Here is a 19,760-nt window from a genome sequence, read left to right as displayed (position 1 = left end):
CAATTGCTTGTCGGTAAAGGATTTTATTTCACCTTCGCTTATGAAGCTTAGTTTGACTGGACATGAAATTCAAGGTTGAAAGTTCTTTTCTTTAAGGATGTTGAATATTGGCCCCCACTTTCTCCTGGCTTCTAGAATTTCTGCCGAGAGATCCGCTGTGAGTCTGATGGGCTTCCCTTTGTGGGTAACCCGACCTTTCTCTCTGGCTCCCCTTAGCATTTTTTCCTTCATTCAGCCCTAGTAAATCTTACAATTATGTGCCTTGAGGTTGCTCTTCTTGAGGAATATCTTTGTGGTGTTCTCTGTATTTCCTAGACCTCAATATTGGCCTGCCTTGCTAGGTTGGGGAAGTTCTCCTGGATAATATCCTGAAGAGTGTTTTCCAGCTTGGATTCATTCTCTCTGTCACATTTAGGCACACCTATCAAACACAGATTAGGTCTTTCCACATAATCCCATATTTCTTTGAGGGTTTTTTCATTTCTTTTCACTCTTTTTCTCTATTCTTGCCTTCTCATTTTATTTCATTGAGTTGACCTTCAATCTCTGATATCCCTTCTTCTGCTTGGTCGATTCGGCTATTGAAACTTGTGTATGCTTTATGAAGCTCTTGTGCTGTGTTTTTCAGCTCCATCAAGTCTTTTATATTCTTCTCTACGCTGTTTATTCTAGTTAGCATCTCAACTAACCTTTTTTCTAGGTTCTTAGTTTCTTTGCATTGGGTTAGCACATGTTCTTTTAGTTCTGAGAAGTTTGTTATTACCCACCTTCTGAAGCCTGTTTCTGTAAATTCGTCAGATTCATTCTCCATCAATCTTTGATCCTTAGCTGGTAGGAGGAGTTGTGATCCCTTGGAGGCGAAGCGTTCTGGTATTTGGTGTTTTCATCCTTTTTGTGCTAGTTTCTTCCCATCTTAGTGGCTTTATCTACCTGTGGTCTTTGTAGTTGGTGATTTTCAGATGGGGTCTCTGAGTGGACATCCTTTTTGTTGATGTTGAAGCTATTTCTGTTTCTTAGTTTTCCTTCCAATAGGCCCCTCTGATGCAGGAGTGTTGGAGGTCCACTCCAGACCCTGCTTGCCTGGGGATCACCAGTGGGGCTGCAGAACAGTAAGAGCTGCTGCGAGTTTCTTCTGTTATCTTTGTCCCAGAAGGGTACCCGCCAGAGGTTGGCGTGAGCTCTCCATTATGTGGTATCTCTTTGAGTATATGGGGATCAGGGAGCTGCTTGAGGAGATAGTCTGTCCCTTACAGGAGCTCAAGTGCTGTGCTGGGAGCTCCACTGTTCTGTGCAGAGCTGCTGGGCAGGTACCTCTAAGTCTGCTGCAGCAGAACTCATAACTGCCTCTTTTCCCAGGTGCTCTGACCTAGGAAAGTCAGCTTTATTTTTAAGTTCCTGACGTGCTGCTGCCTTTTTTCAGAGATGCCCTTCCCCTCACAGAGTAGTTCAGTCACAGTCTGCCAGCAGAGGTGTTGCTGAGCTGCCGCAGGCTGTGCCCAGCTGCTGTGTGAACTGCCTTGGTATTGGCAGGCTGCCTTGGTAGTGGCGGATGCCCGTCCCCCCACTGAGCTGGATAGTCCCGGGTCCTGTTGCACTTGGCTGCAAAACTCTCAATCCAGAGTGTTTCAGATTGCTTGTTTTGTGGGGGTGGTACCCGCCGAGCCAGACTGCCTCGCTCACTGTCTCAGCCCCCTCCCTTTCAATTGAATGGTGAGCTCTGTCTCTCAGGCATTCCAGGTGTCAGTTGAAACAGCCGCCCAGATTTGTGTTTCTGTGTGCCAACCTGCAGCACCAGCTGCACTGAGAACTCATGGTACTTTTCGGCCTGGGAATCTCCCAGTCTATGGGTAGTGAAAACTTGTTTGGAAATGCAGTGAGCACTCACCCTCTGTGTTGTTCTTGCTGGGAACTGCACTCTGGAGCTGTTCCTATTTAGCCATCTTCAATTACTCAATTTTAAAAAGGAATGAAATCCTAATACAATCCCACAACATGAAAAAACCTTGAGGACATTATGCTAAGTGAAATAAGCCAGTCACAAAAGGACAAATACTATACGAGATACCTACAGTAGTCAAATTCATAGAGACAGAAAGTGGAATGGTGGTTGCTAGAGATTATGGGGAGGGTGGAATGGCCAGTTGTTTAATAGATACATGGTTTCAGTTTTGTAAGATGAAAAGAGTTCTGTGGATGGATGATGGCGATGGTAGCACAACTGAGTACCACCAAACTGTACAAACTTAAAGATGGTTAAGGTGGTAAATTTTATGTTATGTATATTTTACAATTAAAAAAAGAAATTAAAAAAAAATTGCTTTAGCTGGGCATGGTGGCGCGTGCCTGTAATCCCAGCGACTCAGGAGGCTGGGGCAGGAGAATTGCCTGAACCCAGGAGGCGGAGGTTGCAGTGAGCCGAGATCGTGCCATTGCACTCCAGCCTGGGTAACAAGAGCGAAACTCCGTCTCAAAAAAAAAAAAAAAATTGCTTAACTCCATGAATTTGTGAAAGAAGCAAAACTGCCACTAGGTTTCCAACATTACAAATGTCTACATTACAAAAAACACTATGCAGTCATATTATAAATATGTATAAATATGTAAGCACAAAATAAATTCCTATATTTTTCTTGTAATCCAAAACATTTTTTAAAACCTGCCTGTTTATTGAGGGAGTTATTATAATTTGAGTGGATATATACATACATACATAGAAATAAATATAAAATAAATATAGCTCTTACTCACATTATGTGTTTGTGTGCATATTTTCTAGCTCCTTCCAGTGAGAGAGGACTAGAAGCAATGATATATATAACAGTAAGTACAATTAGAGCCCAGACCTCATTTCTAAGTATCATTCTCCGGAAAAGGGATCTGGAGATCTTTGTAGAAATGGCTAATCTTAGAATCAGCGCTGAGAAATTAGAAGAATATGGAATATCTTGTACTGCCAGAAAATAAGTGCTCAAAGAATGGTGTGTTTATGTTAAGGGGACATCAAAATCAGGTGAAACGGCTCTCACTGGCCCAATCTGGAAATTTTTAAACATTAAAATAAATAAATGATTTATTCAATGTAAAAGTTAACATTAAAAAGATAGTTATATACCATGGGAAATAAGTAACTAAGAATGTATCTGTAGGTACTCTGAAAATTTAAATAAACATGTCCTATTTCCTAAATAATACTAAAATACTGATAGCAGACAGTAAAGATTAAATAACAGTTATAATTGGCTTAATACTCAAGGATCCCTTCAAAAAATTCATTTTCAGTATTAAAATTCACTTTGTTTACTTAAAATCTAAAATGTTAGTTATAGAAATAAGTGGCAGAAAGCTGTGTTCTTAAATATGACAAGTTTCATCATACTTTTAAAAAATCAGATAACTTTTTACTCAGTGTATTTCAATTTAGGAATAAATGTAAATAAAACTAACAGTAAAAACAACAAATTTGACATTAATCAAGTTATAAGCTTTCAGCCATTTTTTACTTTTTAAGTTTTTGAGCATCAAATTGCTTTTCTATTTTTTGATTTCAAGTTTTGAATGCTTCCATCTTAAAGTGGATGAAAACTGAAGTTAAAGTACATCATTAAAATATACCACATTTCCCATGACTCGTCAATTTAAAAATCAAATCACAACATTTCTAAATAGTCAAGCCTTTCTAACTCCTGGGCTTGAGTGATCCTCCCCTCCTCTCTATAAATCATTATAATCAGAAAATAATGCAAACTACACTAACATAAAAATTGAAGACTTTCTTAGTATCTACTTTATCTTCAACTCCATTCCCGCTAGTATCCCTCTACAAGGTCCCCTAAATGGCTGTCTTTGTAGCCCTAAGGTGGTAGGAAGAGGATAGGTGAGGAGAGATTACTTAAAGGATTCAATATATGTTATTGGGCAATGGATACTCTAAAAGACCTGATACCATTACTACATAATCTATGCATGTAATAAAATTACACTTGTAAATTGGGTGTGGTGGCTAACACCTGTAATCCCAGTAATCTGGGAGGCCAAGGCGGGAGGATCACTTGAGCCCAGGAGTTAGAGACAAGCCTGGGCAACATGGTGAGACCCTATCTCTTAAAAAAAAAAATTACATTTGTACCCCATCAGTTTATACAAATTAAAAAGAGAAAAGTCTTCTTACCCTTAGCTTTTGTACCACCATCAAATTTGAGCTGTAGGCTCAAATTTCTAGGATTTATATCAGCTTTTCTAAAACTGCAAAATTTATTTCCTCTTGCTTATATACTCAAGGAAAACAAACACGTCAAAGGATGTGAGGAGATTTGTGAGGAATACACAAATACTTCAAGATATAAGAATATAAATAAAAATCACAATGTATATAAGAATATAAGCAGATTCTTATGCATGATTCTGCTTAGCTAAGAAATGAAAATGGCTATTTTACAATCTTTACTACTAAAAACAAACTACAGAAGTCCTACACAGAATTCTCTAAGCAAATATATTTGTTCAGAAAAATAATTTCATAATGTGTTACAGCTAATGCTTTTGGAAGCATAAAGTATGCTTTAAAAACTTTTAATTTCTAGAAACTGATTTTGAAACAAAATTTTGTAATCTAATTTTAGATTGTGAATTTTTTAGTGCAATAAGGGCTTTTAGCATTTAAATGGTGTTTGACAATAATCACATTCTGTTTTAATTTGTTTTCTAAATTCAAACCTTCCTATGTGTGTGTGCTTTTTTTAAACAAAAGACTTTGTTTGTACCTGTTCTAAAAGCCTAAAGCATTAAATAAATTATAAGTAGATTTGCTTTATCGTTCTAGTTAAATACAAATTCTGTAATAATTTGTTTTAGCACATGCTGTTCAACATCATCATAGAAATTTTTTGAATTTAAATTAATGAACATGTTATAAATTACATGTCACTATATGACATTTGTTTCCAAATTATATACCATAAAAGCACTCAAGTAATAAAACATAACTAGGCTGAATTGGATAAAGCATGCTTTTAAAATTTTATAAAAATACTTATTTTCATACCTGTGTGCTCTAGTATTAGGGTGTGTCTCTCAGGTAACTACATTCCATTTTATTCTAAAACAGTCATGAAATAGGCTCCCAGAACTCCACAGTATTAAAATTAGAAAATAAATAAAATTCTTTTGATCCTATTTGGCTTATTTTTAGTTGCTGCAACAAATTACATCAAGCACTCATTCAAATAACAGGAAAACTAAAAATGCAAAGTTTCAGGACTTTAAAAGAATAGTTCACAATTCATTTAACAATAACTGATCTATTCTGACAATTAAAAACCAACCAACCAGATGGGTAATGGCACTCAACACTGAACTGTATTCAAAGTTGGATGGGGCCAGGTGTAGTGGCTCAAGCCTGTAATTCCAGCACTTTGGGGGGCCGAGACGGGCAGATCACGTGAGGTCAGGAGTTCGAGACCAGCGTGGCCAAGGTGAAACCTCATCTCTCCAAAAAAAAAAAATACAAAAATTAGCTGGGTGTGGTGGTGTATGCCTGTGATCCCAGCTACTCAGAAGGCTGAGGCAGGAGAATCGCTTGAATCTGGGAGGTGGAGACTGTAGGGAGCTGAGATCCCATCACTACACTCCAGCCTAGGTGACAAAGTGGGACTCCATTTCCAAAACATAATAATAAAATAACATAAAGTTGGATGGACCTTTGCAAGGCTCCTTATTTTACAGATGAAGAAAAAGAAATTTAGAAACCTTAAGTGACTTGCCCAAGGTCACATTTGAACACAGGTCTTCTAAATAACAGAGGCCTTCTGATGACTGTATAATGCTACATGTTTGTAGCATTAAAATTGTAATGTATTATTGTTCCTCTCACTTCTATCCTAATACTCTTTCCACTCTGCCTTGCTCTTTTAATAGCTATTCTAGTACTGGCAATGGGTAACCCACTAATACTGTAGGTATCTAAACTTAGAAACCAAAACTATTCTCAGGAGGCAAAATAATATGTCCTTTACTATTTCTGTTATCTTTACTTTTGATTACAGCTAAGATTTCCTTCTGAGTTGGCTGTTATTGACAGGCAGTGACTCAGCTTATGAAACAACTGACTTGTTTATAGGCTACGAACATTCTACTCATTATTGCTAAATCAAGGGAGCTTGTTTATATTATGTTACCATGCATTTTATTTAAAAGCATGGATAATAATAATTCTTAAGAATATATTCTTTTAATACTCTGAACATGAAATTATACATCTGAAAAAAATGTTAATGTTACTTAACACTTTTTAAACATTGTTTATTTCCTATTAGAGTGGCCTATAGTACAAGAAAAACAGACTGCAGAGTCAAAAGATCTAAACTAGAATCCTTAGGTCAAAGTGGCTACTTTTCATCTAGCTGTGTAATCCTACACAAATCACTTAACTTATCTCTCACTCTCTGGGTCCTAAAAGTAAATATAAAATATATCCTCCACACAGTTTTTCTTTTTCTATTGCCCAGGCTGGAATGCAGTGGTGTGATCTCGGCTCACTGCAGCCTCCACCTCCTGTGTTCGAGCAATTCTCCTGACTCAGCCGCCTGAGCAGCTGGAATTACAGGTGCATGCCACCACTCCCAGATAATTTTTGTATTTTTAGTAGAGATAGTATTTTGCCCTGCTGGCCAGGCTCGTGTCGAACTCCTGACCTCAAATGTTTGCCTGCCTTGGCCTCCCAAAGTGCTGGGATTACAGATGTGAGCCACCATGCTCAGCCATCTACGTAGTTTTTCTATCAAAGGGAAGAACTTCTTGCAAATGCTCTATATAGTCATACTATACAAAAGTAAGGTATTATCATAGAACTATCAGTTACTATCCTTAAAATATATGTAAGAAATATGCAATTCTTGTATATAATGAAATTTATATACAAAAATTTTAATATTTAAATTTTCAAAAGAGTATCTTTTGGGGGTACAGGTTAAGAGGAATTTCATCAGCTTAGGAAAATCTGCAAAGATCTTTTGTTTTCTGAATGCCTAGGCTTCTCGTTAATGTTTAAAAACCTGCATGGAAAGAAAAACTTACGTAGATACACAATTTAGAGACATACCTGATACTTTATGTGGTATTATTCCTTCATTTAACGAAAGAAGAAGAGAAAGAAAAACCAGGAAGGTTAAACAACTAAGGTAAAGTCAAACAACTGAGTTTTCTGATTTCCAAACTACTGTCCTTTCTACCAGGCCAGTTACTATGCAAATCCCTTTCTCAAAGAGCCTAACAAAACTCTAACTAGCATCACGTTAACATTATTACCAGTTTTCCCTATATAAATTACAAACTCTTTGAGGATAAATACTCTTTTTATTCATTTCCCTCCTATTAGTACCTGGCAAAACCTTAAATATATAATACATAAAGGATGCTGAATTAAGCTTAATAAAATCCAGTATTAAGAACATGAAAAGATGCTCTACATTATCAGTCATTAGGAAAATGCAAATGAAAAGCACAAACAGATACCACCAGTGCATACTTATTAAAATGGTTAAAAAAGCAAAACTAAACTTAAAAAAAAAAAACCCTAAAATTGCTAAGTAATAACAGAGATGCAGAACAACCAGAATTGTCTAGAATGCACAACGGTACAGCCATTTCAGAAAAGAGTTTGACAGTTTTTTACAAAGTTAAACATACACTTACCATATGAAGACATATGTCCACCCAAAAACTAGTATACGAATATTTATAGTAGCTTTATTCAGAATCACCAAAAACTGTAAATAACCCAAATGTCTATCAGCTGGTAAATGGATAAACAAACCGTGGCATTCAGCAACAAAAAGAAATAGACTACTGATAGAAGCAACAACATAAATGACTCTCGAATGCTTTATGCTAGGTGAAAAATTCCCACCCAAAAAGCTACCATACTATATGATTACATGTACATGACATTCTGGAAAAGGAAAAATATGAGGACAGAAAACAGATCAGTGGTTGCCACAGCCTGGAGGTAGGGGAAGGGAATTGATTACAAGAGACAACTGAGAACTTTTCTGAGATGGCACATATATTCTACATCAGGACTTATAGTAGTGGGTGTACAACTCTATGTCAAAACTTGTAAAACTATATACCTTAAAAGGATAAATTTTTCTGTATGTAAATAATACCTCAGTAACACTGATTAAAAAAAAAAAAAAAAAAAGGTCTCACTGATGCCCTTTCATTATCTGAAACCCTAAGTAATTTACTGAGTTTCCATGGCCTTAATAGTTTTTCTCACTTAAAAAATGGAGGGGCTATAACATTAGTATTTAACTGTTACCACTGGAGGGTGCCCAGGTTTTTGGTGTTTTGAACAAAGAATTGGACAAAACAAACAAACAAAGCAAGAAAGAACGAAGCAACTAGAGCAGAGATTTTTTGAAAACGAAAGTACACTCTACAGGGTGGGAGGTACACCAGCAGCAGCTCAAGGTCCTGGATAAAGTATCTTCTTGGGTCCAAATATCCCCTAAAGGTTTCTTCCCATTGGCCACTTGGTATTCAACTCATGTAAATGAAGTGGTGCCCAATCAGAGTCTGAAGTGAAGTTAGAAAGGTCACACTCCTATACAAACATCTAATTGGTTGTGGAAAGCAACCAATCAGAGGCAAAGTGAAGTTACAAAGCTGCCTTCTACGCAAATGAGGATTTGGCTCACAGTCTGTTTGCCCAAGCCAACCAGAGGCTGAAGTGAAGTTACAAAGTTACACTCCTATGCAAACGTGTGATTGGTTGCTTTCTGCAACTAACCTTACCATATGCCAGGTAGAAAAGGTAGAGGTCTGCAAAGGAAGTAGCCTCTGGCTCTTTAGTTAGTTAGGCATGGAAAGTGAAGGTTTTCCTTTCAGTTTAGTTCCAAGAAGTCATTGTGAAACGGCCTTATGTTCCCTGACTCCAGACCCTATTCTCCTGCCTCATAACTACTACCTCCCTTCCAGTGTTAAAATCATATTACTCAATTGTAGAAACATTTTTGTGTCATGTCTATTTTTCTTAGAACTCTTAAAATTATATTTGTGTTGTGTTAATGGTAAATAAAGTTAAAAAAGTATTTCAAGTCATATGCATTTAAAATGTCAAAATTAAAGCAATATTTTTCAGATATCTTCTAATAAAGTGTGGTTGTTAGATATATAATTTTTTCACCAATTCTCATTTGTTAGTACAAAGTACTACAGACATAAAATAATAGAATATATAAACTGGTGTAAACTTAAAGGTAGTACAGGTAAAATACCTAATCACATAACAGGACAGATACTGTAAAATGAAGAAAATGTATATAAATTCATTCATAGCTTATTTATATTTACTAAAGCAACATGTTGCATCTTTTAGGAGATGAGTCATACAAAAATTCTACTTATTAATGCAACCTGGAACTAGGTTTGTAATCCAGAGCTTCTCTTGATTAAATGTTTTGTTTTTATTAAATAAATATTATTTGGAGCACTGTGGATATCCTTAGGAAGATTTCATTAATTCTCAAATTAAAGACATTCCTTACGGTGTTCTCAGTTACTGCAATGTGACTGCCACCCACAGTCATGACTGCCTAGCACAGTGCCACCTTTAGCTTGCAGAGCTTCAGTCAAGACGGGAAGTAAATAGGGACGTTCTCTACACTGCAGTTCCTACCAAGCCAAATGCCCACAGAAAAGCCAGTGGTAAAGCATGCAGGAAGCAACTAGCTACAAAAGCCACTCACAAGAATGTGTTGTATACTAGAAAAGTTAAGAAACCACATCATTATAAGCCTTGTACTGTGGCTCTCGGTGAATATCAGAAGTTATCAAACGTACATGGAACTTCTCACTTGGCAACTTCCCTTCCAGCATCAGTTGAGAGAACTTCAAAACAAATCTACACTCCCAGAGTGCAGTCCCTGACATTTTTCTAAAGAGAAGTGAGGCCTACCTGGCTAGCCTATTTGAAGACTCTACCAATCCTTGTGTTATTCGTATCAAACATGTAACAATTATGCCAAAGGACATCCTGCCAAAAAGACCCTATGTACAGAAAACGTGCTAAGATGTATTATGAAAGGAAACATTTTATTCTTAAAAAACAAAAAAATACCTAATTATATGACTGCAAATGGGGAAAAAAATGGATGAGACAATAAGGTATTAGCAAGTTTTCTGCCCATTTTGATCTGCACGTAAATTTTTAGTATTGATGTTAGGGACAAAAAACATTCATGCAAGTAAAAAAATGTTTCCATGAATAAGTTTCAGCAACTAAACTTTATAACAATTATTTTTAAAAAAATCTGTTGACTTTTTCTGAGGAAAAAAAAATATTTCTTGCCCCCTAATGTCTACACAGTAAAAATCTAAACTCTTTCTAGGCACACAAAGTCTTTGAAATTTTTAGACACAACCTGCCAGAACCAGACGCCCCATGCATCTACACTAAATTTTTTGCCACTTTCTAAAATGCACTGCAAACACTCGTTTTGAACACTCTTCCTCGTTCTCTACATAATAATCAAGTCAGCCTTTCTGATTACATGCTCACCAAACCCCTCAAGAAAGCTGGCTGCTCCTTCTCTATGGTTCCACTTTATTTCCACATTATTCATTTGTCTGGTCACCTGTTTGTCTCTTCCATTAGACTACACTAGGATCTAGAACTAGGCCAGATTCCTTATTAATCTTCGAATCCCTCGTAGTAGTTCTTGACAGCTACTAACTTAACGTTTAACTGAATGAATTCCAGAAAATCAGGAGTCATGGAAATCGATACTAAAAAAAAAAAAAAAAAAAAAAAACCTAAAGCGCAGTTATGACTAAATACAAGTAAGTATTTAAAACAATAAAGGTATTTATAGTAAACAAGAATGCTTTGGTTATACTAAAAAATTTCACTGAGGTTGTAAATGAGGTTCATGATTTTCCTTAAGTTAAACCTATAATCTTACCAAAGGTATCAGATTAACATCTTTATTTTTTCTGAATTATGTCATTTAGCCTTTAATTTTTCTCTCCTAGAAAGTAACTTTAATATAAGCCTATTACACTAATATTTGAAAAATTTTAGTGTAGAAGCAGTTCACTACACAGCGTCAAATCTAAAGCATCATCACATTACCACTGACAGCAACAGTCTCTTCCATCCATGTCAACTAGTTCTACACCAGAGCTACAGAAAATCAGAATTATCAAACACACCAAAATCTCTCAGAAACCATGACTTAACATGGATCCTGCTTTAAAATAACATTTCACACTGAATCCTAATAAACAAGAAATGTATTAATCTAGTGAATTATTTTGACAATCACCTATATAAACCAAACTAATTTTTCTCAGGACCTCATTGGCTTAACTCAAAATTCCTTTAATACTTTCATTTTGTTATGTGTTTCAATTTTCAAAGCTGTAACAATAGGTCTTACTTGATCATGTAAGAGAGCCTATCAAATCTAACAATCATTTAGGATTAGTACTATACACATTAAAGTGTGTAGCTGACAGGCTGTAATCAGAACTATAACTTCAAATGACTTGCATAACTAAAATATAATTTCGTTTTCATTTAATGCACAAATATTTATTGAGCAACAAAAATGCACTGCACATTGTGATAGACCCTGGGGAAGATATAAAAATGAAGGTAATAATAGTAATCATGGTAGTAACAGAAGGTGGTAATTGCTAACATCTATTGATACCTTATTACATGCATGACACATTACATATATTAATTCATTTAATCTTCCCAACAATGCTAGGAGGTAGTTAGAATTACCCTTAATTAACTAAGGTACTGACAGGTTAAGGAATTTGCCCAATGTCAGACAGTTGGTATTTGAACCTAGGGACTCCAGCTGTGGTGTCCTGACTCTGAGGAACCTCCAATCTAACAGAAGGTATTGCCTGAAATAACAAATAACTTATAATAAAGAAGCAGAATTTTTCAAATGCCAAAGGTGCTGCAGGATTTTAGAGTTAAGAATATGCAATCAGGTTGAGAGAGGAGATTTTTCAGGCTGGATTTTGCTGGTTGGATAGGATTTTAAGAGCATGTTTTAAAGAACATCAAAACTTGAGACATCTATGTCAGCAATTTTTATAAAAACAGCAATCTCTCAAAAGCAGATTATATCAATAACAGTTTTGCATAAATTAAAACATCCATAGACATGGATGCCTTATGTATGCATGTTTCAGTTTAGTTTCAATAAATGAAAAAAGAGGGCAATTACTTCCACACCTAGGGACAAAGTAAATGGAAGTATGTAGTAGGGTAGAGAGGACACATACATTTACTCACACTACACCTACATCTATTCCTTCTTACACTACACCAGAAAAACCAGGTTCAGGAAAAAAACATATTCTTTAAGAATGTTGATGTGAAAGATCACATCATTTTTTGTCGATCATCTGCCATCACTGCCAAGCGCAATCATTTTGTCAAAGACATTTTCACAACGGAGAATGTCTGTCTGTGATTTTAAGCCACCAATACCTGGGAAGAACACTTAAAAATCTGTGTCATAACCCTCATAATGGAATATGCCTCTGCATATCATGTCACCTAAACATGCTGCCTAAACTCAAGGAAGTCCTTAGCACCAAGGAATTTGTTTTAAAAGTGGATGTCTTTTGGAAATTTAATTTACAATAGATATTTAAATATATACTTAATGTTTTTTACAACCCTTGTTTTTGATACGATCTTTTCTAACTTGGGCTACCACCATACCCTACTATTCTGGAGATGCAGGAACTCCTCTTTTCCATTTGGGAAAAAAAAAAAAATTACAGTATCTGGGCAGTAAGACACAAAAAATTTATATGGCTAATCCATAAAAGGGAAAATAGAAGAGATGCAGGAATCCTAACTACTCAAACAGTCATTTTCATGTAAAACCAAAGTCTACCCACTTAAAACTCCTTAAAAACTGTAGGACAAAACCAAATACTTCATAGTATTCACTCAGGGCAAGGGCACAGAAGCGACACATGAACATATAATAGCACATTTGGGGAATGGCAACTAATGTAGTGAAATGTGGTTTGAACAAAACTGGCTTGAGGCATGAGACAAAAACATTAAAAATCTCTAGTTAAAGAAGATAGACTGAATATAAGGATTTAGCTCTAATGCCTCCCAGTGAAGAAATTTTGGAAAGATTATTAACCCCAAAGAAACAGAAACACACTTTTAAAAGCTAGAAAACAGAATAAGTGGCAATGACAATTACATCTGGGAAGGCTGAATTCCACGTTAGCCAAGAGGAAAACCAAAAACACCTAGTTTATATCACGTTGACATTTAGTACACCAAAGACCTCAAAACTCCTTGGAGAAGTAGTTGATTCCAGGGTTGGGGCAAGGAAAACATAAGATGGGCTGAAGCATTATGTGGTGTCAGAAAGTAAGGAAGTGAGTGCTCAAAAAGCAAGGATGAGGACAGAAGCCAACCAGAACGAGCACTCCCTGGCCAAAACTGGAACAGTTTGATCAACAAAATAAATGATACAGAATTGGATTATAATCCAAAGAATAAATATCCATAAATTCATACTCATATAAATTAGTAAATAAATGGGAGGGAGGGACAAATTCTCCTCACAGAATTCCAATTAATAAATGTAGAAATAATGAGAGAAATAGAAAATCACTACTATTAAGCCATAGTAATAACTGCTGCAGACAAGACCACAGATGGACGATAAAATTAGTGGGCAGAAATTTAGGGGGAACAGGATACCTCCATGGTCTCAAAGACTTTGATTTTTAAAAGCTATTTTCTTTATTTTTAAAGTTTTACCTGCCTGGTTGAGTGACTTTAAATCAAAGCATTTAACAATTATTAAAGAGAAAAACAGTAAATTCACAGTGGAGAAACCTAGCAGACACCCCCTTACCCAAGTGATCAAGGTTATCACCAGTAGTACCTATCAGCATCATGGCACCCCCCACATAATGCACTGAGAGAAACACATCCCATCTAGTGATCTCCTTCTTTTTAATTCATAACCTCAATCTATGCATGAGAGAGCATCCACAAACCCAAATGGAGAGCCATTCCATGAAATAACTGACCAGTCCTCTTCAAAAGTGTCAAGATCATGAAAAAGAAGATTGAAAAATTATCACAGATAAAAGGAAACTAAGGAGATACAACTAAATGCAATGTGGCATCCACAATTTGGATCTTGAAATAAAAATCTTGAGTGGGAAAACTGGTAAAATCTGAATAAATTCTGTAGTATAGTTAATATTATACTAAGGTTAATTTCTTCTGATCATTGTTCTATGGTTACATAAGACGTTAAGATAAAAAGAAGCTGAGTGAAGGGTATACGGAATTTATACTCTTTCTGCAATTCTTGTGTAAACACATTAAAATAAACAAACAAAAAAATAAACTAAGGGGCTCAGGAACTGGAAGTCTCAGACACTCTGGGAGTGACAGCGGAATCCAAACTAGACTTCCTATTCTACCTTCAACCCCTTCTGACAAAAGAGTAAACAATCTCTGGAAAGCATATAACAGCATATATCTAGACTAGAGGACAACATGTTCAATTGAATTTGAAGAGTGCCATAATGAAAACTGGGTAATTAGCTTAATCTGCATGCTTAAAGATGAAACCCATGTCCCCTTTTCCTACTCAGCTCTCAAGCTTGTTCTCTCCTGGCAAAAGATGAGAAATTTTTTCTGGGAAAACAATCCAGCACAAGAGAAAAGATGTGTCACTGGATGACCTGGTCTAAATGCCTATGTTTCCCCACCCCAAAATTCACATGTTCAACCCTACTTACAATATGATGATATTAGGAAGTCGGGTCTTTGTCTGGTGACTGGAGCAAGAGGGCAGAGCCCTCATAAATGAGATTAGCGCCCTTATAAAAGAGGCCCTAGAGAGCTGCTATGTCTCCTTCCACCATGTGAGAACACAGTAAGATGGTGCTGCACTGTGAACCAGGAAGCAGGCCTTCGCCAGACACCAAACCTGCCAGAACCTTTACCCTGGACTTCCCAGCCTCACAGTAACCGTCAGAAATAAATTTCTGTGGATTATAAACCACCCAGTTTATGGTATTTTGCTATAGCAGCCCAAATAGACTAAGACTGGCAGTCTGCAAGGAAATTATCCAGATTTACCCAGAAAACCATAATCACCGAAAAGGAGAGCTTCCATTCAGCTTAAGGCCTGTCTCTTAAATAAGCGCAGACTTCCAAGGATCATAAGATATCTAAGGAAAGCAACAAATATGAAAGATAAAGACCAAAGCAAACAAACAGAAAAAGGAAATTTGGAAGAAAGAAAGAATATGCAGATTTTAAAAAACCACCAGTATTTCCTGAGAGAAGACTGTATCCATAAAACAAATACAGGATATTATTTTTCAGAAAAAGGAGTGGAAACTGCACATATTATAGCAGAAATAAGGACTTAGGAGAAGAACTGCAAGACAAAGTTGAGAAAAATCTCCCAGAAAGCAAAGAAAAAAAATGGAAAGAAATGGAAAATAGACTAAAATGGACAAGAAAATGAGAGAAATCCATCAGCAGGCCCAATATCTAACAATACGAATTCAAAAGATTGAGGAGAGAAAAAATAAAAGAGAGGAAATCAAAGAAATTAAGGAAAACTTCCAGAATTTATGAGATAAATTCCAGATTAAACAGGAGTAGCAAAACGGATTTTTTACATATCTAACTATATAATACAAGAATTTCAGAACCCTGGGGACAAAGATTCTCTCTAGCTTGCAAAAAGAAAAAAAGAAACTTCCAAAATAGTTGAAAAGGATCGTCTAAGCATCTGATCTCAACATCAACACAGAAAAATGGAAAAGTAGAGCAACGCCTTCAAAATTCTGAGAAAAAATTATTTCTGACTCATAGTTCTCTGCCCAGCCAAACTATCCATAAAAAAAGAGGGGAGAAAAAACATTTACAGTCATGTATAGTCCTGAAAAAGTTTTATTCCATCCAGAAAACTATTCAAAGTGGCCCTTCGAAATGAGAAAGTAAACAAAGGCAGCCAAAGATACCAGACACACACAGAAAGAGGGGCTCCAAAACAAGAGAGAACTAAGAGAATCATTAGGATGACAGTACAGCAAGTCCAAGACAATAGCTGCACAAAAGTTCTAGGTTTAACAAGGTTAAATTGGAGCAGGTCAGAAGGCCCTGAAAAAGAGCTTCTTACGAAGTCAAAGTTGGTAGGTCTGAAGATAGCCATTTATACACTTAATCAGGGTTTCTCAAAAACAGCCCTATAGGTATTGTGGGCTTTGCAATTCTTTGTTATGGGAGGCTGTCTTGGGCAGTGCAGAGTATTTGGCAGCATACCTGGCTTCTACCCACTAGATGTCAGTAGCACACATTCGCACTCTCCTCCACTCCCCCAACATTGCAAAATGTCCTCTGGTGAGAAAATGGCCCCCAACTAGTAACCACCTGGCTAATTTAATAAGTATACAGAAAACTAAGCAAAGCAAAATTGTTAAAAATTACTAACTCTGCCTGTAATCCCAGTACTTTGGAAGGCTGCGACGGGCAGATTTCCTGAGCTCAGGAGTTCGTGACCAGCCTGGGCAACATGGTGAAATCCCGTCTCTACGAAAAAACAAAAAATTAGCTGGGCGTGGCGGCGGGCGCCTATAGTCCTATCTACTAGGGAGGCCGAGACAGGAGAACTGCTTGAACATGGGAGGCGGAGGTTGCGGTGAGCCGAGATCGCGCCACTGCACACCAGCCTGGGCGAAAGAGTGAGACTCCGTCTCAAAAGAAAATAAAAAATTACTAACTCTGGCCTGGCTAACACGGTGAAACCCGTTTCTACTAAAAATACAAAAAATTAGCTGGGCGCAGATAGTGCCTGTCTGTAATTCCCGATACTCCCGAGGCTGAGGCAGGAAAATCAACCCGGAAGAGGGAGGTTGCAGTGAGCTGACGTGGCGCCACTGCACGCCAGCCTGGGCGACGGAGCAAGATTCCGTCTCGGAAGAAAAAAAAATTACTAACTCTGACCTGGCTAACACAGTGAAACTCCGCTTCTACTAAAAATACAAAAAATTAGCTGGGCGTGGTGGTGCAGGTCTACTCGCAGGGTGTAATGCCCGCTACTCGGGAGGCTGAGGCAGGAGAATCGAAACCGAAAGATGGAGGTTTCAGTGAGCCAAGATGGCGCCCCTGCATTCCAGCCTGGGCAACAGAGCGAGTCCATCTCAAAAGAAAAAAAAATTACTAACTCTGGCCTGGCTAACATGGTGAAACCCCGTTTCTACTAAAAATACAAAAAATTAGCCGGGCGTGGTGGCGTGCGCCTGTAATCCCAGCTACTCAGGAGGCTGAGGCAGGAAAATCACTTGAACCTGGAAGGCAGAGGTTGCAGTGAGCCAAGATCACGCCATTGCACTCCAGCTTGGGCAACAAGAGCCAAACTCCCTCTCAAAAAAAAAAATATTACTAACTCTGAGAAAACACATGTTGTATAGGGAAGGTAAATAAAGTAAACACATGGAGTCATTATAAACTCTGAAATACTGATGTATCCAAACAACTTACAGTATGAAAATATTGGGAGTACCGGGCAGGGTTAAAATGTGTGTTTGTGCGTGGTTGGGGATAGTGGTAAACCTTTCTTTTTATGTAAAATGAAAAATACCTTAAACTGAAATATCAAGAACACTATAAAAACACTAGTTTCAATTATAGAAGTAAGTATCAAAAGAATGAGTTGAAAGCAGTTGCCTCTAGGCAGCCCGAAATGAGGAAATTTGCAGAGACCTACTATTTTTGTAAATAGAGTCATGTGCCACATAAAGACATTTTTGTCAACAACGAATCACAAATATGACAGTGGTCCCATAAGATTATAATACCATATTTTTACTGTACTTTCTGTATGTTTGCACACACAAAAACTCAGGATGTATTACAACTGCCTACAGTATTCAGTACACATGCTACACAGGTCTCTAGCCTAGGAGCAATAGGCTATGCCATATAGCCTAGGTGTGTAGCAAGCTAAACCATCTAGGTTTGTGCAAGCACACTGTATCATGTTTAAATGATGTCTAATGATACATTTCTCAGAACAGATCCTCATCTTTAAGTGACATGTGACTGTACTTCTGCAGAGCTTAATATTTAACTCCTATAAATATGTGCATGTATTAAATATAACTTTGATAAAAATTAAATTAAAAAAAATCAGCTGAGTCCCCATTATCAAGGACTTTCCTACTGGTTAAAGCTACCTTGATTTAGAATCAAACAGCTATATGTAACTTTGAGCAAGTTACTCAACTTTTTTAAGCCTAGTGTCTTCATGTGTAAAATGGATAATGAAGAATAATAGCTAATACTATCAAACTGCCAAATGAGATAATGTATGTAAACTGGTTAGCATAATGTCCGGCACATACTGTTTACAAATAGTACCTATCATTCAAATTGCAATCAGAGGGTAATAATTATAAAACTGTAAAACAAGTAAATCTTAATCTCCTATGTTTTGGAAAGTAACCCTGGCAGTTGTCGGAAGGATGGTTAGGAAAGGCAAGGCCTCGGAAGCTGAGTGACCAATTAGAAGGTCCACACTGGAGAAAATACAATAATTAGACAAATTATGTGTCTAATTATGTGTCAGAGCCACGGAGAGAAAGATAAGGATATAGAGACGTTTTCTAAGTGGTGAACTATATGTGAGAAAAAGGGAAAGAGAGGAGTCAAAAACTGTTCTAACTTAAGCAAATAAATAGATGGTGATAACACTAACTGAAACAGAACACCAAGAATTGGGTTGCAAGAAGGGAAGGAGAAATAAGCTTGATATTACTATTTTTAATTTGTGAGTCCTATATTACAACCAAGTAGAGATATCTAGCGTGCAAGTGGAAATCTGAATCTAGAAGCGGTCAGGGTTGGAGCTATAAATGTGTAAATCACAATCAAAGGTTGAAGCTATACCAGTAGAACAGATTACTCAAGGCAAATATACAGAGCAAGAGAAGAGGTGAAATATAAAAACTGTGAACACAAAAAAATAACAACACTATGGAAATACCTCCAAAACTACAATCAGATCATGTAAATTTCTGTTTTTGAAAATAATGTTGCAATATCACTGATTTGATAATGGAAACAAGAAAAAAAAATAATGTACATGCTCACTGTTTAAATATGAAAGAAATCTAAATATATCCCAATAATCCAGACATTCAGAAACAACTCTTAATATTTTTATGTATTCCTGCTCATCTTTCAATGCATATAACCCTAAATTGTTCATTTTTTCCTTGACAAAATTAGAATTCTATACAACTCTGCATTCACCTTTGCTTTCACTTCATTAAATGAGCGTTTCCAATATCTAAAATACTGACTTTTATTAGTCACTCCAATTTGTTTAAAACACTGATGAGTATAACTTGGCAAACTTGTCTCTTACTGGTAAGAGAGAGTCAACATCTGAAATTTAAGAAAAAGGCTCATTTTAAAAGAATCACTAAAATCAAGAATGACAATTGTAGCACATTTCCTCAAGTAATTTAATTAGAAATAAAATTAAAAGAACATGCATTTGATGTGTTCTATAATAGATACTGATGAATGGATTTTATAATAAGTCAGACAACAGAAGTAAAAAACAAGTTGTTTTTGCTATCAGTGTGTCCTATATGTACTATGAGGTTGCAGTAGAGCTCAAATGAGTTAATACAAAGCACAACCAACAGTATCTGGC

At 36.6% G+C, this 19,760-nt stretch overlaps 1 protein-coding gene and 1 long non-coding RNA gene across 4 annotated transcripts in view; both read right to left on the bottom strand.

Annotated features, from left to right (window-relative positions):
• Positions 1 to 19,760, bottom strand: part of USP47 (ubiquitin specific peptidase 47) — a 138,165-nt gene that overhangs the window by 113,194 nt on the left and 5,211 nt on the right. The window lies entirely within an intron of this gene.
• LOC116525139 lies at positions 9,473 to 14,989 on the bottom strand. Its single transcript, XR_004257592.1, has 2 exons — positions 11,930 to 14,989; positions 9,473 to 11,895 (listed from the first exon to the last, which is right to left on the bottom strand). It is a non-coding gene; the product is annotated as an uncharacterized LOC116525139 (long non-coding RNA).

Source organism: Sapajus apella, unplaced genomic scaffold (genome assembly GCF_009761245.1).
Source record: "Sapajus apella isolate SASKATOON/1434 unplaced genomic scaffold, GSC_monkey_1.0 scaffold47, whole genome shotgun sequence".
NCBI classification, from domain to species: Eukaryota; Metazoa; Chordata; class Mammalia; order Primates; family Cebidae; genus Sapajus; species Sapajus apella.
Note: the sequence above shows the minus strand (reverse complement) of the source record. Positions and strands in the feature narration are given on the sequence as shown.